Here is a 24,649-nt window from a genome sequence, read left to right on the forward strand (position 1 = left end):
CTGCTGATGCTATCGCGGTGACCTCATTATTACTTTTATTTCAATCAAATTCTACTTGGCTCCTTTTGCACTAATGAAATGTACTGACTGATATCAAACCAATTGGGATGTAGACCAGCGGAAATGCAGGCCGTGCTGATGACGCAGAGGATGGACCCTCTACCAGAAGTCAAAGCCTGAGCAAAGTGAAAAAGCCCAAGTCCACCCCATAGGGACATACCATTTAACGCAGAAAACACTGCTCCCGAACTGCCTGAAAACAGCTCAATTGTAGTGCAGCCTTTACTTTCGTAACCCATCTGCTCCACTATGTAACACGCATAGTAATGCTCGCCTAGCGGCTAGTGTGGCACGCCCTCAAAACACTGGTGGAGAAACACACTCTGCTGCAGCGCACACAGGAACAAGACTCCGCCCGCTTTCCCCACTCAGCCCCACACTCCCTACCGCGCAGAGTGCACAATTAAAACGTTACGTATGAAGGATAAACTGCATTACAAATGAATAGCTTACCACTCTGAAACGTCTTGCTCCAGTCTAGGTTGCGAAGCTGCTTCGAGTTGTTCTGCCTGTGTTTCGGGATCACGTACGGCTGAACCGAAGCCATGTGGTTACCAAAGCGGCTTTGTTTTGGATCACACTACCTTGCTCCTCAGGACCCGCCCTACTCTGCTTCTGATTAACCAGTAGTCCTTACCTAGGTACTGCGCATGCAACTCCCAACAACGATCTTACGGAATGAATGCCTCACTCGGTAGCTAAAAGCGTTCAATTTCCAGGGGTGAAAAGTGATGCTGCAGCAATGTGCAGTACGACAAAAAGATGGTGTTTTTGAAAATGAAACCATGTAAACCTATTCCGGTACCACCCCTAAATACAAATATGAACCGGAAAATGAGCATAATATGACTCTTAATACTGAGAGAAGAGCCCAAAGAGAATGTTTTCTGCCCAGTTTCGAACTGGGGACCTTTCGCGTGTAGGCGAACGTGATAACCACTACACTACAGAAACAGCTGACGCACGCCACACAAACTCACGCATTGCCGCGTCCGTTTCTCACTGCCGGGCTAGAGGAATCATCATGGGTGTTACACACAGTTTCAGCATATTGATGTGACAGACCACGTGTTTTCTGGCATCCTATTAGGGGTACTGATTACATCGTCTGTCTTGCCACACTGTTGACGCTCATCGTACGGACCGGAAAAGCCCAGCAGAGAGAGCAGAACTGGGAATAGGCCACGGAGCCAACGCTTTGTCTGCAACTTGGACATGTCCGACAACAGGCGAATGATGGGGCTAGCGTTCCATTTCAGGTTGGTAACTAGTAAGCGCCTCCCTTGCGAAAAATCGGCCACGATGCAAACGCTCCCGGAATTAGCTTATATAGCCAGCACGGGGAAGTCCACGGAGATAAGCAAATTCCTCAACTTTACAAGCAGTAGGCCTACACCTTTTGTCAAATAAGCTTTCCCTGTCCCTAGCAAACTCTACACAGGTTTGGGTCAAACTTTTCTTGTGGCCTCTTAACTGATGCCTGTGATCCTCAGGCACACGGATTGCAGCTTTAACAGTGTCATACAGTAGGCTGTCCTCTAGAGTAGTGGTACTCAAACTGGGGCATAGAGTCACTGCAGGGATGCGCGGAGACTAGGGAAACCATGGAGTGGAACTAAGTTGAATGAAATTATTTATGTAGGGAAATCAAATTTAAAAAAAACAAGAATCTGCTGATGCTATCGCGGTGACCTCAATTATTACTTTTATTTCAATCAAATTCTACTTGGCTCCTTTTGCACTAATGAAATTACTGACTGATATCAAACCAATTGGATGTACCCAGCGGAAATGCAGGCCGTGCTTGATGACGCAGAGGATGGACCCTCTACCAGAATCAAAGCCCTGAGCAAAGTGAAAAAGCCCAAAGTCCACCCCATAGGGACATACCATTTAACGCAGAAAACACTGCTCCCGAACTGCCTGAAAACAGCTCAATTGTAGCAGCCTTTACTTTCGTAACCCTCTGCTCCACTATGTAACCACGCATAGTAATGCGCCTAGCGGCTAGTGTGGCACGCCCTCAAAAACACTGGTGGAGAAACACACTCTGCTGCAGCGCACACAGGAACGACGTCCCCCGCTTTCCCCACTCAGCCCCACACTCCCTACCACGCAGAGTGCACAATTAAAACGTTACGTATGAAGGATAAACTGCATTACAATGAATAGCTTACCACTCTGAACGTCTTGCTCCAGTCTAGGTTGCGAAGCTGCTTCGAGTTGTTCTGCCTGTGTTTCGGATCACGTACGGCTGACCGAAGCCATGTGGTTACCAAAGCGGCTTTGTTTTGGATCACACTACCTTGCTCCTCAGGACCGCCCTACTGCTTCTGATTAACCAGTAGTCCTTACCTAGGTACTGCGCATGTGCAACTCCCACACAACGATCTTACGGAAGTGAGATGCCTCACTCGGTAGCTAAAACGGAGCGTTCAGTTTCCAGGGTGAAAAGTGATGCTGCAGCAATGTGCAGTACGACAAAAGACGGTGTTTTTGAAAATGAAACCATGTAAACCTATTCCGGTACCACCCCTAAATACAATATGAACCGGAAAATGAGCATAATATGAGCTCTTTAATACTGAGAGAAAGCCCAAAGAGAATGTTCTGCCAGTTTCGAACTGGGGACCTTTCGCGTGTTGGCGAACGTGATAACCACTACACTACAAACAGCTGACAGCAGCGCACACAAACTCACGCCTTGCCGCGTCCGTTTTCTCACGCCAGGCTAGAGGAATCATCATGGTGTGTACACAGTTTCAGCATATTGATGTGACAGACCACGTGTTTTCTGGCATCCTATTAGGGGTACTGTATTCATCGTCGTCTTGCCACACTGTTGACGCTCATCGTGGACCGGAAAAACCCAGCAAGAGAGCAGAACTGGGAATAGGCCACGGAGCCAACGCTTTGTCTGCAACTTGGACATGTCCGACAACAGGCGAATGATGGGGCTAGCGTTCCATTTCAGGTGGGACTAGTACGCCTCCCTTGAAAAATCGGCCACGATGCAACGCTCCCGGAATTAGCTTATAGCCAGCACGGGGAGTCCACGGAGATAAGCAAATTCCTCAACTTTACAAGCAGTAGGCCTACACCTTTTGTCAAATAAGCTTTCCCTGTCCCTAGCAAACTCTACACAGGTTTGGGTCAAACTTTTCTTGTGGCCTCTTAACTGATGCCTGTGAGCCTCAGGCACACAGGATTGCAGCTTAAACAGTGTCATACAGTAGGCTGTCCTCTAGAGTAGTGGTACTCAAACTGGGGGAGTGACGCAGGGGATGCGCGAGGACTAGGGAAAACCATGGAGTGGAACTAAGTTGAATGAAATTTTTATGTAGGGAAATCAAATTTAAAAAAAAACAAGAATCTGCTGATGCTATCGCGGTGACCTCAATTATTACTTTTATTTCAATCAAATTCTACTTGGCTCCTTTTGCACTAATGAAATGTACTGACTGATATCAAACCAATTGGGATGTAGACCAGCGGAAATGCAGGCCGTGCTTGATGACGCAGAGGATGGACCCTCTACCCAGAAGTCAAAGCCCTGAGCAAAGTGAAAAAGCCCAAAGTCCACCCCATAGGGACATACCATTTAACGCAGAAAACACTGCTCCCGAACTGCCTGAAAACAGCTCAATTGTAGTGCAGCCTTTACTTTCGTAACCCATCTGCTCCACTATGTAACACGCATAGTAATGCTCGCCTAGCGGCTAGTGTGGCACCCCTCAAAAACACTGGTGGAGAAACACACTCTGCTGCAGCGCACACAGGAACAAGACGTCCGCCCGCTTTCCCCACTCAGCCCCACACTCCCTACCGCGCAGAGTGCACAATTAAAACGTTACGTATGAAGGATAAACTGCATTACAAATGAATAGCTTACCACTCTGAAACGTCTTGCTCCAGTCTAGGTTGCGAAGCTGCTTCGAGTTGTTCTGCCTGTGTTTCGGGATCACGTACGGCTGAACCGAAGCCATGTGGTTACCAAAGCGGCTTTGTTTTGGATCACACTACCTTGCTCCTCAGGACCCGCCCTACTCTGCTTCTGATTAACCAGTAGTCCTTACCTAGGTACTGCGCATGTGCAACTCCCAACAACGATCTTACGGAAGTGAGATGCCTCACTCGGTAGCTAAAACGGAGCGTTCAGTTTCCAGGGGTGAAAAGTGATGCTGCAGCAATGTGCAGTACGACAAAAAGACGGTGTTTTTGAAAATGAAACCATGTAAACCTATTCCGGTACCACCCCTAAATACAAATATGAACCGGAAAATGAGCATAATATGAGCTCTTTAATACTGAGAGAAGAGCCCAAAGAGAAATGTTTCTGCCCAGTTTCGAACTGGGGACCTTTCGCGTGTTAGGCGAACGTGATAACCACTACACTACAGAAACAGCTGACAGCAGGCGCACACAAACTCACGCCTTGCCGCGTCCGTTTCTCACTGCCGGCTAGAGGAATCTCATGGGTGTTACACAGTTTCAGCATATTGATGTGACAGACCACGTGTTTTCTGGCATCCTATTAGGGGTACTGATTACATCGTCTGTCTTGCCACACTGTTGACGCTCATCGTACGGCCGGAAAGCCCAGCAGAGAGAGCAGAACTGGGAATAGGCCACGGAGCCAACGCTTTGTCTGCAACTTGGACATGTCCGACAACAGGCGAATGATGGGGCTAGCGTTCCATTTCAGGCTGGGTACTAGTAAGCGCCTCCCTTGCAAAAATCGGCCACGATGCAAGCGCTCCCGGAATTAGCTTATATAGTCCAGCACGGGGAGTCCACGGAGATAAGCAAATTCCTCAACTTTACAAGCAGTAGGCCTACACCTTTTGTCAAATAAGCTTTCCCTGTCCCTAGCAAACTCTACACAGGTTTGGGTCAAACTTTTCTTGTGGCCTCTTAACTGATGCCTGTGAGCCTCAGGCACACAGGATTGCAGCTTTAACAGTGTCATACAGTAGGCTGTCCTCTAGAGTAGTGGTACTCAAACTGGGGCATAGAGTGACTGCAGGGCATGCGCGGAGGACTAGGGGAAAACCATGGAGTGGAACTAAGTTGAATGAAAATTATTTATGTAGGGAAATCAAATTTAAAAAACAACAAGAATCTGCTGATGCTATCGCGGTGACCTCAATTATTACTTTTATTTCAATCAAATTCTACTTGGCTCCTTTTGCACTAATGAAATGTACTGACTGATATCAAACCAATTGGGATGTAGACCAGCGGAAATGCAGGCCGTGCTTGATGACGCAGAGGATGGACCCTCTACCCAGAAGTCAAGCCCTGAGCAAAGTGAAAAAGCCCAAAGTCCACCCCATAGGGACATACCATTTAACGCAGAAACACTGCTCCCGAACTGCCTGAAAACAGCTCAATTGTAGTGCAGCCTTTACTTTCGTAACCCATCTGCTCCACTATGTAACACGCATAGTAATGCTCGCCTAGCGGCTAGTGTGGCACGCCCTCAAAAACACTGGTGGAGAAACACACTCTGCTGCAGCGCACACAGGAACAAGACGTCCCCGCTTTCCCCACTCAGCCCACACTCCCTACCGCGCAGAGTGCACAATTAAAACGTTACGTATGAAGGATAAACTGCATTACAAATGAATAGCTTACCACTCTGAAACGTCTTGCTCCAGTCTAGGTTGCGAAGCTGCTTCGAGTTGTTCTGCCTGTGTTTCGGGATCACGTACGGCTGAACCGAAGCCATGTGGTTACCAAAGCGGCTTTGTTTTGGATCACACTACCTTGCTCCTCAGGACCCGCCCTACTCTGCTTCTGATTAACCAGTAGTCCTTACCTAGGTACTGCGCATGTGCAACTCCCAACAACGATCTTACGGAATGAGATGCCTCACTCGGTAGCTAAAACGGAGCGTTCATTTCCAGGGGTGAAAAGTGATGCTGCAGCAATGTGCAGTACGACAAAAAGATGGTGTTTTTGAAAATGAAACCATGTAAACCTATTCCGGTACCACCCCTAAATACAAATATGAACCGGAAAATGAGCATATATGAGCTCTTTAATACTGAGAGGAGCCCAAAGAGAAATGTTTCTGCCAGTTTCGAACTGGGGACCTTTCGCGTGTAGGCGAACGTGATAACCACTACACTACAGAAACAGCTGACAGCACGCGCCACACAAACTCACGCCTTGCCGCGTCCGTTTCTCACTGCCGGGCTAGAGGAATCATCATGGGTGTTACACAGTTTCAGCATATTGATGTGACAGACCACGTGTTTTCTGGCATCCTATTAGGGGTACTGATTACATCGTCTGTCTTGCCACACTGTTGACGCTCATCGTACGGACCGGAAAACCCAGCAGAGAGAGCAGAACTGGGAATAGGCCACGGAGCCAACGCTTTGTCTGCAACTTGGACATGTCCGACAACAGGCGAATGATGGGGCTAGCGTTCCATTTCAGGCTGGGTACTAGTAAGCGCCTCCCTTGCGAAAAATCGGCCACGATGCAAGCGCTCCCGGAATTAGCTTATATAGTCCAGCACGGGGAGTCCACGGAGATAAGCAAATTCCTCAACTTTACAAGCAGTAGGCCTACACCTTTTGTCAAATAAGCTTTCCCTGTCCCTAGCAAACTCTACACAGGTTTGGGTCAAACTTTTCTTGTGGCCTCTTAACTGATGCCTGTGAGCCTCAGGCACACAGGATTGCAGCTTTAACAGTGTCATACAGTAGGCTGTCCTCTAGAGTAGTGGTACTCAAACTGGGGCATAGAGTCACTGCAGGGGATGCGCGGAGGACTAGGGGAAAACCATGGAGTGGAACTAAGTTGAATGAAAATTATTTATGTAGGGAAATCAAATTTAAAAAAAACAACAAGAATCTGCTGATGCTATCGCGGTGACCTCAATTATTACTTTTATTTCAATCAAATTCTACTTGGCTCCTTTTGCACTAATGAAATGTACTGACTGATATCAAACCAATTGGGATGTAGACCAGCGGAAATGCAGGCCGTGCTTGATGACGCAGAGGATGGACCCTCTACCCAGAAGTCAAAGCCCTGAGCAAAGTGAAAAAGCCCAAAGTCCACCCCATAGGGACATACCATTTAACGCAAAAACACTGCTCCCGAACTGCCTGAAAACAGCTCAATTGTAGTGCAGCCTTTACTTTCGTAACCCATCTGCTCCACTATGTAACACGCATAGTAATGCTCGCCTAGCGGCTAGTGTGGCACGCCCTCAAAAACACTGGTGGAGAAACACACTCTGCTGCAGCGCACACAGGAACAAGACGTCCGCCCGCTTTCCCCACTCAGCCCCACACTCCCTACCGCGCAGAGTGCACAATTAAAACGTTACGTATGAAGGATAAACTGCATTACAAATGAATAGCTTACCACTCTGAAACGTCTTGCTCCAGTCTAGGTTGCGAAGCTGCTTCGAGTTGTTCTGCCTGTGTTTCGGGATCACGTACGGCTGAACCGAAGCCATGTGGTTACCAAAGCGGCTTTGTTTTGGATCACACTACCTTGCTCCTCAGGACCCGCCCTACTCTGCTTCTGATTAACCAGTAGTCCTTACCTAGGTACTGCGCATGTGCAACTCCCAACAACGATCTTACGGAAGTGAGATGCCTCACTCGGTAGCTAAAACGGAGCGTTCAGTTTCCAGGGGTGAAAAGTGATGCTGCAGCAATGTGCAGTACGACAAAAAGACGGTGTTTTTGAAAATGAAACCATGTAAACCTATTCCGGTACCACCCCTAAATACAAATATGAACCGGAAAATGAGCATAATATGAGCTCTTTAATACTGAGAGAAGAGCCCAAAGAGAAATGTTTCTGCCCAGTTTCGAACTGGGGACCTTTCGCGTGTAGGCGAACGTGATAACCACTACACTACAGAAACAGCTGACAGCAGGCGCCACACAAACTCACGCCTTGCCGCGTCCGTTTCTCACTGCCGGCTAGAGGAATCTCATGGGTGTTACACAGTTTCAGCATATTGATGTGACAGACCACGTGTTTTCTGGCATCCTATTAGGGGTACTGATTACATCGTCTGTCTTGCCACACTGTTGACGCTCATCGTACGGACCGGAAAAGCCCAGCAGAGAGAGCAGAACTGGGAATAGGCCACGGAGCCAACGCTTTGTCTGCAACTTGGACATGTCCGACAACAGGCGAATGATGGGGCTAGCGTTCCATTTCAGGCTGGGTACTAGTAAGCGCCTCCCTTGCGAAAAATCGGCCACGATGCAAGCGCTCCCGGAATTAGCTTATATAGTCCAGCACGGGGAGTCCACGGAGATAAGCAAATTCCTCAACTTTACAAGCAGTAGGCCTACACCTTTTGTCAAATAAGCTTTCCCTGTCCCTAGCAAACTCTACACAGGTTTGGGTCAAACTTTTCTTGTGGCCTCTTAACTGATGCCTGTGAGCCTCAGGCACCAATCCATAGGCACACAGGATTGCAGCTTTAACAGTGTCATACAGTAAGCTGTCCTCTAGAGTAGTGGTACTCAAACTGGGGCATAGAGTCACTGCAGGGGATGCGCGGAGGACTAGGGGAAAACCATGGAGTGGAACTAAGTTGAATGAAAATTATTTATGTAGGGAAATCAAATAAAAAAAAAAACAAGAATCTGCTGATGCTATCGCGGTGACCTCAATTATTACTTTTATTTCAATCAAATTCTACTTGGCTCCTTTTGCACTAATGAAATGTACTGACTGATATCAAACCAATTGGGATGTAGACCAGCGGAAATGCAGGCCGTGCTTGATGACGCAGAGGATGGACCCTCTACCCAGAAGTCAAAGCCCTGAGCAAAGTGAAAAAGCCCAAAGTCCACCCCATAGGGACATACCATTTAACGCAGAAAACACTGCTCCCGAACTGCCTGAAAACAGCTCAATTGTAGTGCAGCCTTTACTTTCGTAACCCATCTGCTCCACTATGTAACACGCATAGTAATGCTCGCCTAGCGGCTAGTGTGGCACGCCCTCAAAAACACTGGTGGAGAAACACACTCTGCTGCAGCGCACACAGGAACAAGACGTCCGCCCGCTTTCCCCACTCAGCCCCACACTCCCTACCGCGCAGAGTGCACAATTAAAACGTTACGTATGAAGGATAAACTGCATTACAAATGAATAGCTTACCACTCTGAAACGTCTTGCTCCAGTCTAGGTTGCGAAGCTGCTTCGAGTTGTTCTGCCTGTGTTTCGGGATCACGTACGGCTGAACCGAAGCCATGTGGTTACCAAAGCGGCTTTGTTTTGGATCACACTACCTTGCTCCTCAGGACCCGCCCTACTCTGCTTCTGATTAACCAGTAGTCCTTACCTAGGTACTGCGCATGTGCAACTCCCAACAACGATCTTACGGAATTTGAGATGCCTCACTCGGTAGCTAAAACGGAGCGTTCAATTTCCAGGGGTGAAAAGTGATGCTGCAGCAATGTGCAGTACGACAAAAAGATGGTGTTTTTGAAAATGAAACCATGTAAACCTATTCCGGTACCACCCCTAAATACAAATATGAACCGGAAAATGAGCATAATATGAACTCTTTAATACTGAGAGGAGAGCCCAAAGAGAAATGTTTCTGCTCAGGTTCGAACTGGGGACCTTTAGCGTGTAAGGCGAACGTGATAACCACTACACTACAGAAACAGTTAATGGCACATGCCACACAAACTCACGCATTGCCGCATCCGTTTCTCACTGCCGGGCTACAGGAATCATCAAGGTTGTTACACAGTTTCAGCATATTGATGTGACAGACCACGTGTTTTCTGGCATCCTATTAGGGGTACTGATTACATCGTCTGTCTTGCCACACTGTTGACGCTCATCGTACGGACCGGAAAAACCCAGCAGAGAGAGCAGAACTGGGAATAGGCCACGGAGCCAACGCTTTGTCTGCAACTTGGACATGTCCGACAACAGGCGAATGATGGGGCTAGCGTTCCATTTCAGGCTGGGTACTAGTAAGCGCCTCCCTTGCGAAAAATCGGCCACGATGCAAGCGCTCCCGGAATTAGCTTATATAGTCCAGCACGGGGAGTCCACGGAGATAAGCAAATTCCTCAACTTTACAAGCAGTAGGCCTACACCTTTTGTCAAATAAGCTTTCCCTGTCCCTAGCAAACTCTACACAGGTTTGGGTCAAACTTTTCTTGTGGCCTCTTAACTGATGCCTGTGAGCCTCAGGCACACAGGATTGCAGCTTTAACAGTGTCATACAGTAGGCTGTCCTCTAGAGTAGTGGTACTCAAACTGGGGCATAGAGTCACTGCAGGGGATGCGCGGAGGACTAGGGGAAAACCATGGAGTGGAACTAAGTTGAATGAAAATTATTTATGTAGGGAAATCAAATTAAAAAAAAAACAAGAATCTGCTGATGCTATCGCGGTGACCTCAATTATTACTTTTATTTCAATCAAATTCTACTTGGCTCCTTTTGCACTAATGAAATGTACTGACTGATATCAAACCAATTGGGATGTAGACCAGCGGAAATGCAGGCCGTGCTTGATGACGCAGAGGATGGACCCTCTACCAGAAGTCAAAGCCCTGAGCAAAGTGAAAAAGCCCAAAGTCCACCCCATAGGGACATACCATTTAACGCAAAAACACTGCTCCCGAACTGCCTGAAAACAGCTCAATTGTAGTGCAGCCTTTACTTTCGTAACCCATCTGCTCCACTATGTAACACGCATAGTAATGCTCGCCTAGCGGCTAGTGTGGCACGCCCTCAAAAACACTGGTGGAGAAACACACTCTGCTGCAGCGCACACAGGAACAAGACGTCCGCCCGCTTTCCCCACTCAGCCCCACACTCCCTACCGCGCAGAGTGCACAATTAAAACGTTACGTATGAAGGATAAACTGCATTACAAATGAATAGCTTACCACTCTGAAACGTCTTGCTCCAGTCTAGGTTGCGAAGCTGCTTCGAGTTGTTCTGCCTGTGTTTCGGGATCACGTACGGCTGAACCGAAGCCATGTGGTTACCAAAGCGGCTTTGTTTTGGATCACACTACCTTGCTCCTCAGGACCCGCCCTACTCTGCTTCTGATTAACCAGTAGTCCTTACCTAGGTACTGCGCATGTGCAACTCCCAACAACGATCTTACGGAATTGAGATGCCTCACTCGGTAGCTAAAACGGAGCGTTCAATTTCCAGGGGTGAAAAGTGATGCTGCAGCAATGTGCAGTACGACAAAAAGATGGTGTTTTTGAAAATGAAACCATGTAAACCTATTCCGGTACCACCCCTAAATACAAATATGAACCGGAAAATGAGCATAATATGAGCTCTTTAATACTGAGAGAAGAGCCCAAAGAGAAATGTTTCTGCTCAGTTTCGAACTGGGGACCTTTCGCGTGTAAGGCGAACGTGATAACCACTACACTACAGAAACAGCTGATGGCACAGGCCACACAAACTCACGCATTGCCGCGTCCGTTTCTCACTGCCGGGCTAGAGGAATCATCATGGGTGTTACACAGTTTCAGCATATTGATGTGACAGACCACGTGTTTTCTGGCATCCTATTAGGGGTACTAATTATATCGTCTGTCTTGCCACACTGTTGACGCTCATCGTACGGACCCGAAAAGCCCAGCAGAGAGAGCAGAACTGGGAATAGGCCACGGAGCCAACGCTTTGTCTGCAACTTGGACATGTCCAACAACAGGCGAATGATGGGGCTAGTGTTCCATTTCAGGTTGGGAACTAGCGCCTCCCTTGCGAAAAATCGGCCACGATGCAAACGCTCCCGGAATTAGCTTATATAGTCCAGCACGGGGAGTCCACGGAGATAAGCAAATTCCCTACACCTTTTGTCAAATAAGCTTTCCCTGTCCCTAGCAAACTCTACACAGGTTTGGGTCAAACTTTTCTTGTGGCCTCTTAACTGATGCCTGTGAGCCTCAGGCACCAATCCATAGGCACACAGGATTGCAGCTTTAACAGTGTCATACAGTAAGCTGTCCTCTAGAGTAGTGGTACTCAAACTGGGGCATAGAGTCACTGCAGGGGATGCGCGGAGGACTAGGGGAAAACCATGGAGTGGAACTAAGTTGAATGAAAATTATTTATGTAGGGAAATCAAATTTAAAAAAACCAACAAGAATCTGCTGATGCTATCGCGGTGACCTCAATTATTACTTTTATTTCAATCAAATTCTACTTGGCTCCTTTTGCACTAATGAAATGTACTGACTGATATCAAACCAATTGGGATGTAGACCAGCGGAAATGCAGGCCGTGCTTGATGACGCAGAGGATGGACCCTCTATCCAGAAGTCAAAGCCCTGAGCAAAGTGAAAAAGCCCAAAGTCCACCCCATAGGGACATACCATTTAACGCAAAAAACACTGCTCCCGAACTGCCTGAAAACAGCTCAATTGTAGTGCAGCCTTTACTTTCGTAACCCATCTGCTCCACTATGTAACACGCATAGTAATGCTCGCCTAGCGGCTAGTGTGGCACGCCCTCAAAAACACTGGTGGAGAAACACACTCTGCTGCAGCGCCCACAGGAACAAGACGTCCGCCCGCTTTCCCCACTCAGCCCCACACTCCCTACCGCGCAGAGTGCACAATTAAAACGTTACGTATGAAGGATAAACTGCATTACAAATGAATAGCTTACCACTCTGAAACGTCTTGCTCCAGTCTAGGTTGCGAAGCTGCTTCGAGTTGTTCTGCCTGTGTTTCGGGATCACGTACGGCTGAACCGAAGCCATGTGGTTACCAAAGCGGCTTTGTTTTGGATCACACTACCTTGCTCCTCAGGACCCGCCCTACTCTGCTTCTGATTAATCAGTAGTCCTTACCTAGGTACTGCGCATGTGCAACGACCTTACGGAATTGAGATGCCTCACTCGGTAGCTAAAACGGAGCGTTCAATTTCCAGGGGTGAAAAGAGATGCTGTAGCAATGTGCAGTACGACAAAAAGATGGTGTTTTTGAAAATGAAACCATGTAAACCTATTCCGGTACCACCCCTAAATACAAATATGAGCCGGAAAATGAGCATAATATGAGCTCTTTAATACTGAGAGAAGAGCCCAAAGAGAAATGTTTCTGCTCAGTTTCGAACTGGGGACCTTTCGCGTGTGAGGCGAACGTGATAACCACTACACTACAGAAACAGCTGACAGCAGGCGCCACACAAACTCACGCCTTGCCGCGTCCGCTTCTCATTGCCGGGCTAGAGGAATCATCATGGGTGTTACACAGTTTCAGCATATTGATGTGACAGACCACGTGTTTTCTGGCATCCTATTAGGGGTACTGATTATATCGTCTGTCTTGCCACACTGTTGACGCTCATCGTACGGACCGGAAAAGCCCAGCAGAGAGAGCAGAACTGGGAATAGGCCACGGAGCCAACGCTTTGTCTGCAACTTGGACATGTCCAACAACAGGCGAATGATGGGGCTAGCGTTCCATTTCAGGCTGGGAACTAGTAAGCGCCTCCCTTGCGAAAAATCGGCCACGATGCAAGCGCTCCCGGAATTAGCTTATATAGACCAGCACGGGGAGTCCACGGAGATAAGCAAATTCCTCAACTTTACAAGCAGTGGGCCTACACCTTTTGTCAAATAAGCTTTCCCTGTCCCTAGCAAACTCTACACAGGTTTGGGTCAAACTTTTCTTGTGGCCTCTTAACTGATGCCTGTGAGCCTCAGGCACACAGGATTGCAGCTTTAACAGTGTCATACAGTAGGCTGTCCTCTAGAGTAGTGGTACTCAAACTGGGGCATAGAGTCACTGCAGGGGATGCGCGGAGGACTAGGGGAAAACCATGGAGTGGAACTAAGTTGAATGAAAATTATTTATGTAGGGAAATCAAATTTAAAAAAAACAACAAGAATCTGCTGATGCTATCACGGTGACCTCAATTATTACTTTTATTTCAATCAAATTCTACTTGGCTCCTTTTGCACTAATGAAATGTACTGACTGATATCAAACCAATTGGGATGTAGACCAGCGGAAATGCAGGCCGTGCTTGATGACGCAGAGGATGGACCCTCTATCCAGAAGTCAAAGCCCTGAGCAAAGTGAAAAAGCCCAAAGTCCACCCCATAGGGACATACCATTTAACGCAAAAAAAACTGCTCCCGAACTGCCTGAAAACAGCTCAATTGTAGTGCAGCCTTTACTTTCGTAACCCATCTGCTCCACTATGTAACACGCATAGTAATGCTCGCCTAGCGGCTAGTGTGGCACGCCCTCAAAAACACTGGTGGAGAAACACACTCTGCTGCAGCGCACACAGGAACAAGACGTCCGCCCGCTTTCCCCACTCAGCCCCACACTCCCTACCGCGCAGAGTGCACAATTAAAACGTTACGTATGAAGGATAAACTGCATTACAAATGAATAGCTTACCACTCTGAAACGTCTTGCTCCAGTCTAGGTTGCGAAGCTGCTTCGAGTTGTTCTGCCTGTGTTTCGGGATCACGTACGGCTGAACCGAAGCCATGTGGTTACCAAAGCGGCTTTGTTTTGGATCACACTACCTTGCTCCTCAGGACCCGCCCTACTCTGCTTCTGATTAACCAGTAGTCCTTACCTAGGTACTGCTCATGTGCAACTCCCAACAACGATCTTACGGAATTGAGATGCCTCACTCGGTAGCTAAAACGGAGCGTTCAATTTCCAGGGGTGAAAAGAGATGCTGTAGCAATGTGCAGTACGACAAAAAGATGGTGTTTTTGAAAATGAAACCATGTAAACCTATTCCGTTACCACCCCTAAATACAAATATGAACCGGAAAATGAGCATAATATGAGCTCTTTAATACTGAGAGGAGAGCCCAAAGAGAAATGTTTCTGCTCAGTTTCAAACTGGGGACCTTTTGCGTGTAAGGCAAACGTGATAACCACTACACTACAGAAACAGCTGACAGCACATGCCACACAAACTCACGCCTTGCCGCATCCGTTTCTCACTGCCGGGCTAGAGGAATCGTCAAGGTTGTTACACAGTTTCAGCATATTGATGTGACAGACCACGTGTTTTCTGGCATCCTATTAGGGGTACTGATTACATCGTCTGTCTTGCCACACTGTTGATGCACATCGTACGGACCGGAAAAACCCAGCAGAGAGAGCAGAACTGGACCCCTGCCAAATCTGACCAGTGATGACATGTATAGCCGCATGTCGTCATTCCGCCGCTGGTTGTCGAGGTGGTGTCCAGCAAACGATGTGGGATTTGTTGATCATTGGCAGACTTTCTGGGGAAGACCTGGTCTGATCCGGAGAGACGGCATCCATCCCACTTAGGAAGGAGCAGCTCTCATTTCTAGAAATCTGGCCAAGTTTATTAGTGGACCAAATCCATGACAACCCAGAGTTGAGACCAGGAGGCAGAGTTGTAGTTTAACACACTTCTCTGCCCTTCTTTTTCAGCAGTTACCCACTCAAAACCCTACGCAGAGTCGCAGTCTAACACACTTCTCTGCTCCTCCATTTCAGGAGTTACTTAGTGAAAATCCTATAGTGACGGTGTCTGCCCCCCGACCATCGAAATTATTAAAAAAGGTAAACAGAAGAGGAGCTGTGCATAAAAACCTCATAAAAATTAAAACCACAAGAGCAATAGTGCAAACGAATAGGAGAGTTAAATGTGGACTCTTAAACATCAGATCTCTCTCTTCTAAAGGTGTACTAGTAAATGAACTAATATCAGATTATGATATTGATTTATTTGGTCTTACTGAAACCTGGCTGGGTGATGGAGAATATGTTAGCCTAAATGAATCCACCCCTCCCAGTCATATTAATACTCACATTCCTCGAGGCACAGGCCGAGGAGGTGGAGTTGCAGCTATCTTCGACTCTAGCTAATCAGCTCTAAACCTAAACTAAACTATAACTCATTTGAAAGTCTTGTTCTTATTCTTTCACACCCAAGTTGGAAATCACTGCAACCAATTCTTTTTGTTATAGTGTACAAAGCACGTGGTCCGTACTCTGAATTCTTATCTGAATTTGCAGAGTTTTTGTCAACTTTAGTCCTTAAAACGGACAAAGTTATTATTGTAGGAGATTTTAATATTCATGTGGATGTTGAGAATGACAGCTTCAGTACTGCGTTTATCTCTTTGTTAGATTCCATCGGCTTCTCTCAGAGTGTTCATGAACCGACTCACTGTTTTAACCACACCCTCGACCTTGTTTTGGTGTATGGTATTGAAATTGAACATTTAGTGGTGTTCCCACAGAATCCCTCTTTATCCGACCACTGTTTGATAACTTTTGAGTTTGTATTGCTGAACTACTCGCCATTGGGCAAAAATTTCTATACAAGATGTCTGTCTGATAGTGCCATAGCTAAATTTAAGGATGCGATTCCATCAGCTCTAAATACATTATCTAGTCACAAAGTAACGGAGGACTCCTATGCTAATTTCAGTCCCTCCCAAATCGATCATCTTGTTGATAGTGCTGCAGGCTCGCTGCGAATGACACTCGACTCTGTAGCCCCTCTAAAAAAGAAAATACTAAAACAAAGACGGTTAGCTCCATGGTATAATACTGAAACTCGCAAATTAAAGCAAATATCACGGAAACTTGAGAGGAATTGGCGTTCCACCAAAGTGGAAAATTCTCGTTTAATTTGGCAAGATAGTCTTAAAACTTATAGGAAGGCCCTCCGTAATGCCAGAGCAGCGTACTACTCGTCATTAATAGAGGAAAATAGGAACAACCCCAGGTTTCTTTTCAGCACTGCTGACAGAGAGTCACAGCTCTATTGAGCCAAGTATTCCCATAGCTCTCAGTAGTTACGATTTCATGAGCTTCTTTAATGATAAAATTCTAGCTATTAGAGACAAAATTCACCAAGACCTGCCCTCAACTGGCACCAACTTATCTCTTAACTCAGGAACCTTAGAAACAGCTGTAGAACCAGATACATGTTTAGACTGTTTTGCTTCCCTCAATCTTTACCAACTAACTTCAATAATTTCTTCATCTAAACCATCAACCTGCCTCTTAGACCCCATCCCGACTAGGCTGCTTAAAGATGTTTTACCCTTAGTCAGCACCTCTATATTAGATATGATCAATCTATCTTTATCAACAGGCTATGTACCACAGTACTTTAAAGTAGCTGTAATTAAACCTCTTCTGAAAAAGCCCAAACTTGATCCGGATGTTTTAGCCAACTATAGACCTATATCTAACCTTCCATTTCTCTCTAAGGTTCAGGAGAAAGCAGTTGCTAAACAGCTGTGTGACTTTCTACAGAGCAATAGTTTATTTGAGGATTTTCAGTCAGGATTTAGAGCTCATCATAGCACAGAGACAGCACTGGTGAAAATTACTAACGACCTCCTTATTGCATCAGACAAAGGACTTGTCTCTGTACTGGTTTTATTAGATCTTAGTGCTGCATTTGATACCATTGACCATCAGATCCTATTGAAGAGACTGGAATATTTCATTGGCATTAAAGGAACCGCTCTAAGCTGGTTTAAGTCCTATTTATCAGATCGATTTCAGTTTGTACATGTTAACGATTGTCAGAAGTGGTTTAACCAGAACCCAAAAGCAGACAAAGACGGGAGGCCTTTTCACAAACTTTATTGCGAGGCTGGCAAGACAAGGTGGGAGCGAGTGATTGAGCTTGGTGGCAGGCTCGACGGCAGGCAGGGTGTGCTCCTCCAGATAAAACAGGCAGGTATGGGCATAAGGGAAGGCGTCCTCTCCAGAGCTATACGACATAACAATCCAGCGAAGGCTGAGGAGAACTGCAGGGCTTATGAAGCAGCACAGAACGACATGATATGGATCAGGTGTGTTAATCAGTCTGCCCGACAGGTGAGTGAGCCATCCCCATGCTTCCCCACCAGTCACGCCTCCTGTCAAACTGCAAAGGTAGAGAGAGAGGTGGAGCAACAGAAAGTAACAAAACACAGACAACCACACACCGACACTCCCAGCATAGTCATAGTTGAGACCTTGTGACAGTACCCCCCGTCCAACGGCCGCCTCCAGGCGGGTCACCAGGTTTCTCAGGGTACCGACGATGAAAGTCTTTGACCAGAGTAGCATCCAGGATTTGAATGCGAGGAATCCAGCTCCTCTCCTCCGGGCCGTAACCCTCCCAGTCCACTAAGTATTGAGTACCACGGCCACGGCGGCGGGAGTCCAGCAGGCGGTGAACAGTAAACACCTGCTCACCATCGATGAATCGGGGTGGGGGAGCCGGAGGTGGGAGCAACGGACTGAAGGCAACAGGCTTGAGTCGGGACACATGGAATGAGGGGTGCACCTTCATGGAGCGGGGCAGCTTTAGCCTGACCACCATGGGGTTTATGATTCTTTCTACTACAAAGGGCCCGAGAAACCTAGGAGAAAGCTTGCGCGACTCAGTCTTCAACGGTAAGTCCTTGGTAGACAGCCATACCTTATCACCCCTAGAGTATTTGGGGGCAGGGACCCGATGACGATTGGCCTGATGCTGGTACTGGGCTGAGGTCCTTAGCAGCTTGGAGCGGGCCCGGTGCCACGTCCGGTGACACCGCCGGATATGAGCCTGGACCGAGGGAACTGCTATGTCCTTCTCTTGGGAAGGAAACAGAGGTGGCTGATATCCGTAGAGACACTGGAATGGCGACATACCTGTAGCAGTAGTCGGCAGAGTGTTGTGAGCGTACTCGACCCATGACACTTGAGAAGCCCACTTTGTGGGATTATTGGAAACCATGCAGCGCAGCGTTACCTCCATCTTCTGATTGGCTCGCTCCGCTTGGCCGTTAGTTTGAGGGTGGTACCCGGAAGATAAGCTGACAGATGCCCCCAGAGCAGAGCAAAACTCCTTCCAAACAGCGGAGATAAACTGCGGACCACGGTCAGACACAATATCCAGAGGAAGCCCGTGAATGCAGAACACCTGCTTGACGAGGACCTCCGCCATCTCTTTGGCAGAAGGTAATTTAGGAAGTGGGACTAAATGTACAAACTTGCTGAATCTGTCGACCACCGTGAGGATGGATTATACAATATATCCAGGGCAGGTTTTTTACTTAATGTAGTGGTCATTTGAGAAGTTTGTTATTATTTGTTTTTGTTTAAGTTTATGGACAAATAGCCACTACATTAAGTAAAAAACCTGCCCTGGATATATTGTTGGTTTGCGTGGATACTGGACTTGTCGTTTGCTGAATTGCCGTTTCGAAAGTGGATTACTCACCTGGATGTGGGAGACAAACAAAGGAAAGGGCCTAGGAGTGACGGAGCCAGGGGGCTGGATGCAGTGCAAACATCGAATAATACGACCCATCCGACAGTGTAAAATTTCCCTGGACACCGTACTGGATAACGGTGAAGCTACTGGAGCGCTGGAGCTGCACTACGGAGTGGAGGTATTATTTGCTGCAATTTGAATTCGCAAAGGCCCAAAGCCTTCACAGGTGATGCGCACAGCCGCACGCAACAACAGCTACTGCGTTCATTCAATTCCGTGCAGAAAGGCAACCACCGCAACAAACGAAGTTCCCCAAGGTATGTGCTTTACTCACTCTTTGCAAGCAACTGTGTGTACATGACCGACATCAACAAAGGGTAAAATGTCTGACGTTGCATCTAAAGCCACAAGCGACACGGCGCTCAGGACGAGAAGGAGAAACAAGATAAATATTTTGAACAAAAGGAAAAGTGTTTTTCAAGCTTTATTGATGACGTCAAAGGTTGGTTATCAAACACAGGCCATTCATATGAACTTCCAATTAAACCACCTGATAATCCAACTGATATTGGGCCTGAGGACAGTGTATCCAATAAAGGTTCTGAAACGCGTTCAAAGGCTGGTTCTAAACTGTCAAAGCCTTCATCCAGTGCATCTGCAAAAATATTAGTGCAAGCAGAAAGAGCAGCGTTACAGGAACGCATGGCTGCTCTAAAACAAAGGCATATTTTGGAGGATCAGGAGGAACAAATACGACTTGAACAAGAGGACTTACGGAAGAAACGGGAACATTTAAGGAGAGAAAAGGAACAACTTGCTCTGGAGGCAGAATTAAAGGTGACAAATGCGAAATTGGAGGTTCTGGAAGTAAGCTCAAAGTGTGGCTCTAAAGTGTCAAGATGTGCATCTCAAACATCAGATGGCATGAATTCTTACTTGAAAAGGTCAGAAACTCAAAGGACATATGAACTAAATCCGAATGCTGAACGCTATGTGCCCACCAATAAAAGCTCTGAACCTACCTCCAGTCACTTGTTAAATTCTGTCCCTGTTGGTGTTCAACCCAAACATGTTGTAAAACAACTACCCATACCTAATGTCATTCCTGTGTTTCAAAGGCAAGATACACAATCACCGGGTTTGCAAGATGTTTGTGACGATAATCCATCCATCAATTCTCTGGACATTTTGAACATCATGCAGCGTCAAAATGAAATAACCGCGCTGTTGGTCCAACAAAACACAGCCTCTGCTCTGCCTATGAGAAATATACCTGTATTTGATGGAGATCCCCTGTATTTCAAATCTTTTCTCAGAGCCTTTGAAAATTGCATTGAGGATAAAACTCAAAATTTCAGTGATTGTCTGTACTTCCTAGAACAGTACACTAGAGGGCAACCAAGAGACATTGTGAGAAGTTGTCAGCATATGCCCTCTGAACCAGGTTATCAAAGAGCAAAAACGCTTTTGATTGAACATTTTGGCAGTGAACATAAAATCTCTTCGGCTTACATGGACAAAATCAACAACTGGCCCTCAATAAAACCTGAGGATGTTAATGCTTTGCAGTCATTTGCTTTGTTCCTTCGAGGTTGCTCCAATGTAGTACATCATGTAAAGTATATGAAGGAGTTGGACATGCCAGCTAACCTCAGGACGATCTTAATGAAACTCCCATATAAGCTGAGGGAAAAGTGGAGAAATGTGGCATGTGACATATTGGAACAAACTGGAAGCAGAGCAGTGTTTGTTGATTTTGTGAATTTCATTGAAAAACAAGTCAAAATTGTTTCAGATCCTCTGTTTGGAAATATTAATGATGTTTCTCCAGCCAGCTATACAAAGCTATCCATGCAAGTTAAGCAGAAAAGGAAAAGTGGTACATTTGCCACCAGCATTAATGCACCAAAGGATGGACATAAAGAAATGGAAAACATGACAGCTCACAGTAACCAGCTCAAATGTATATTCTGCTATCTTACCAATCACACTCTGGAAAAATGCTTTCAGTTTAGAAGAAAGACACAACAGGACAAGATTCAGTTTCTAAAGGAGAAGGGCGTTTGTTTTGGGTGCTTGAAACATGGACACACAAGCAAAGACTGCAGAAGTCGTTTGGATTGTGAAGTGTGTCACAGGAAGCACCCATCTGTCCTGCATGTGGAGAAGGAGGATACTACAAGGATAACCTCCAAAGAAACTGTGAGCACTGTATCCGGGAAGCAGCAGACGTGTGGTCATATTGGGGCTGGTGAAGAGGATACTGCTGTTTTTTCCATTGTGGCTGTGCAGGTGAAAAGTCAGAAAAGTAATAAAGTTGTGCATACTTATGCTTTCCTGGATCCTGGGAGCTCTGGTACCTTCTGTACTACAAGTATGGCTGAAAGGCTGGGAGTATCAGGAAAAAACTGTAGTGTAGTGTTAAGGACAATGGGGCGGACTAAAACCATCAACACTACTATAGTAACCGGTCTGGAGGTGTCTGGATTTGACACCGATGACTTTATTGAGCTACCATCTGTTCTGACACAAACAAAAATGCCTGTCTCTAAAGTCAATGTGCCATGTCAGGATGATGTTGCCAAATGGGCGTATTTGAGCAGCATTAGGCTACATGAAGTAGATGCAGATGTAGACTTGCTCATTGGAACCGACTCTCCTAAAGTTTTGGAGCCATGGGAACTGATAAACAGTCAATGTGGTGGACCGTATGCAGTGAGGACCAGAGTTGGCTGGGTCATAAATGGGCCTCTTCGTGCTGGAGACTCTGAAGGTACTGGTGTCAAATCAGGATGCATTGTTGTAACTGCTAATCACATATCTGTGGAACACTTGGAAAGTATGTTGATGCAACAGTATAATCATGACTTTACTGAAAGAACAAGTGATGAACAACTTGAGATGTCAAGAGAAGACATTAAATTCATGAAAATTGTGGAGAGTACGACAGTGCTTAACAATGAACATTATCACATTGACTTACCTTTCAGAGTTGATGATCCTGTTTTGCCAAATAATCGCTGCATTGCACTACAAAGACTCCAAGGCCTGAAGAGGAGATTTAATAGAGACATTTCATTCAAGGCTCAATACGTTGATTTCCTTAACAACATGTTGGAGCAAGGATATGCAGAAAAGGTTCCCACAAATGAGCCCACTCTGGAACAAGGAAAGGTGTGGTACATTCCCCACCATGGTGTACGTCATCCAACCAAAGGAAAGTTGCGTGTTGTGTTTGATTGCGGCTGTACTTACAAAGGTATATCATTGAACAGTCAGCTCCTGCAGGGCCCAGACTTCACTAACACGCTAATTGGTGTCCTCCTTCGGTTTAGAGAAGAGCCCATCGCTGTTATGGCTGATATCAACGCCATGTTCCATCAGGTCCGGGTTCCATATAAGCACGTTAACTTCTTGCGCTTTCTATGGTGGCCCAATGGAGACGCTACAGCGGAGCCAGAGGAATACAGGATGTGCGTGCATTTGTTTGGAGCTGTATCCTCTCCAAGCTGCTCAAACTATGCACTGAGGAGAACTGCTGAGGATAATGCACTGCAATATTCACCCGATGTCCTTCGTACAGTTAAGACAAATTTCTACGTGGATGATTGTCTTAAGTCCACTGTGACAGAGGAAGATGCAGTGAAGCTCATACATGGATTAACATCTCTCTGTAAAAAAGGCGGCTTTCATCTCCAAAAGTGGGTCACAAATAACTCAAATGTGTTTGCACTTATTCCTAGCGAGATCAGAGCAGTGGGTTTGGAGAACATGGATTTGGACAGGGACCAACTCCCTGTGAAAGAGCTCTGGGGATGCAATGGTGTGTTCAAGGAGATACGTTCAGCTTCAGGACTGCAGTGCAGGAACGTCCACACACTAGGAGGGGCATCCTTTCTGTGGTGAGCTCTCTTTACGACCCGCTGGGTTTTCTGTCTCCTTTCATAATCCCTGCCAAGTTACTGTTACAGGAGTTGTGCAGAATGAACTTCAAATGGGATGAGCCAGTTCCCCGTGATGTCTCCGAACATTGGTCTGAGTGGCTCTCTGAACTTCAGCATATGAGTGGATTTAAAGTGGAACGGTGCATTAAACCCAAAAACTTTGGAACACAAGTGAAAGCAGAACTGCATCATTTTTCAGATGCTAGTCAAACAGGATATGGCACGGTTTCATACTTGAGATTGGAGAGCACTGACAACGTGCATGTTTCATTTATCACAGGCAAGGCTCGTGTCGCTCCTCTAAAGCAACTAACTATTCCACGTCTTGAGCTTGCTGCAGCTGTGCTTGCTGTTCGAGTGAACACAATGCTGTTGAAAGAGCTACAGTTGCCATTGCAAAGGTCAGTTTTTTGGACCGATAGCACTACTGTTCTCAAGTACATCTACAATGAAACAAAGCGCTTTCACACATATGTTGCCAATCGTGTCAGTACCATAAGAGAATCCACAGACAAAGATCAGTGGAGGTATGTAAACACCAAAGACAATCCTGCAGATGAAGCTTCTCGAGGACTAAGAGCTCAGGAGTTTGGGAAAGGAAAATGGCTAAAAGGACCGGACTTTTTGAACTTGCCCTCCACCAGGTGGCCGAAACTCGACTTGGACTCCTCTTCCATTCCATCTGATGATGCAGAGGTGAAAAGGGAACTTAAGGTGAATGTTGTTACAATACACAGTGACAATCCTCTCAGTCAGCTCGTTCACTATTTTTCATCCTGGAGAAAGCTTAAAACATCAGTGGCCTGGCTGTTGGAGCTGAAAGAAAGACTTTTACTTTTGAGCCGAAAGAGAAAAGAATATGTGGTCAACCAGAATGAGAATGTGGAAAAGGAGATTAAAAAATTCAAAGCCGCGCTTGGAAAATCCAGCTTGACACCAGAGCGCTTGGAGGAAGCTGAAAAGGCAATAATTCAGTTTCCACAAAACCAAAGATTCAGTACTGAAATTTCCTCACTAGAACATGACCCAAAGACTGTTTTTAAAGACAGTCCTCTGTATCGCCTCGACCCCTTCATCGAAGATGGCATCCTCAGAGTTGGTGGACGTCTGTTTAAATCTGCACTGCCGTGGGAGGTAAAGCATCCTGTGATTCTGTCAAAGGATTTGCATGTTTCCCAGCTCATATTGCGTTACATCCATTGCCAACTTGGACATGCTGGACGCAATCACATGCTGCACAGATTGAGACAGAAGTATTGGATCATAAATGCCAACTCTGCGGCCAGGAAGATTCTCTCACAATGTACAGTGTGCAGAAGGTACAGAGGAAAGCTTGGAGAACAGAAGATGTCCGACTTACCGGAGGAAAGAGTTGTGCCTGATAACGCACCCTTTACAAATGCGGGAGTGGACTATTTTGGACCATTGGAGG

General features: G+C 46.4%; 5 non-coding genes across 5 annotated transcripts; all 5 read right to left on the bottom strand.

Moving 5' to 3' along the window:
* Positions 1–4,391: 4,391 nt before the first annotated feature.
* trnav-aac lies at positions 4,392–4,464 on the bottom strand. Its single transcript has one exon. It is a non-coding gene; the product is annotated as a tRNA-Val (tRNA).
* Positions 4,465–9,653: 5,189 nt separating this feature from the next.
* On the bottom strand, positions 9,654–9,726 carry trnav-uac. Its single transcript has one exon. It is a non-coding gene; the product is annotated as a tRNA-Val (tRNA).
* Positions 9,727–11,407: 1,681 nt separating this feature from the next.
* trnav-uac lies at positions 11,408–11,480 on the bottom strand. Its single transcript has one exon. It is a non-coding gene; the product is annotated as a tRNA-Val (tRNA).
* A 1,664-nt stretch (positions 11,481–13,144) lies between these two features.
* trnav-cac lies at positions 13,145–13,217 on the bottom strand. The gene has a single exon. It is a non-coding gene; the product is annotated as a tRNA-Val (tRNA).
* Positions 13,218–14,902: 1,685 nt separating this feature from the next.
* Positions 14,903–14,975, bottom strand: trnav-uac. The gene has a single exon. It is a non-coding gene; the product is annotated as a tRNA-Val (tRNA).
* Between the last annotated feature and the right edge of the window lie 9,674 nt (positions 14,976–24,649).

Source organism: Micropterus salmoides, unplaced genomic scaffold (assembly GCF_014851395.1).
Source record: "Micropterus salmoides isolate LMB-PRFRI ecotype aquatic unplaced genomic scaffold, ASM1485139v1 Ms_hic_scaffold_8, whole genome shotgun sequence".
Lineage (NCBI taxonomy): Eukaryota > Metazoa > Chordata > Actinopteri > Centrarchiformes > Centrarchidae > Micropterus > Micropterus salmoides.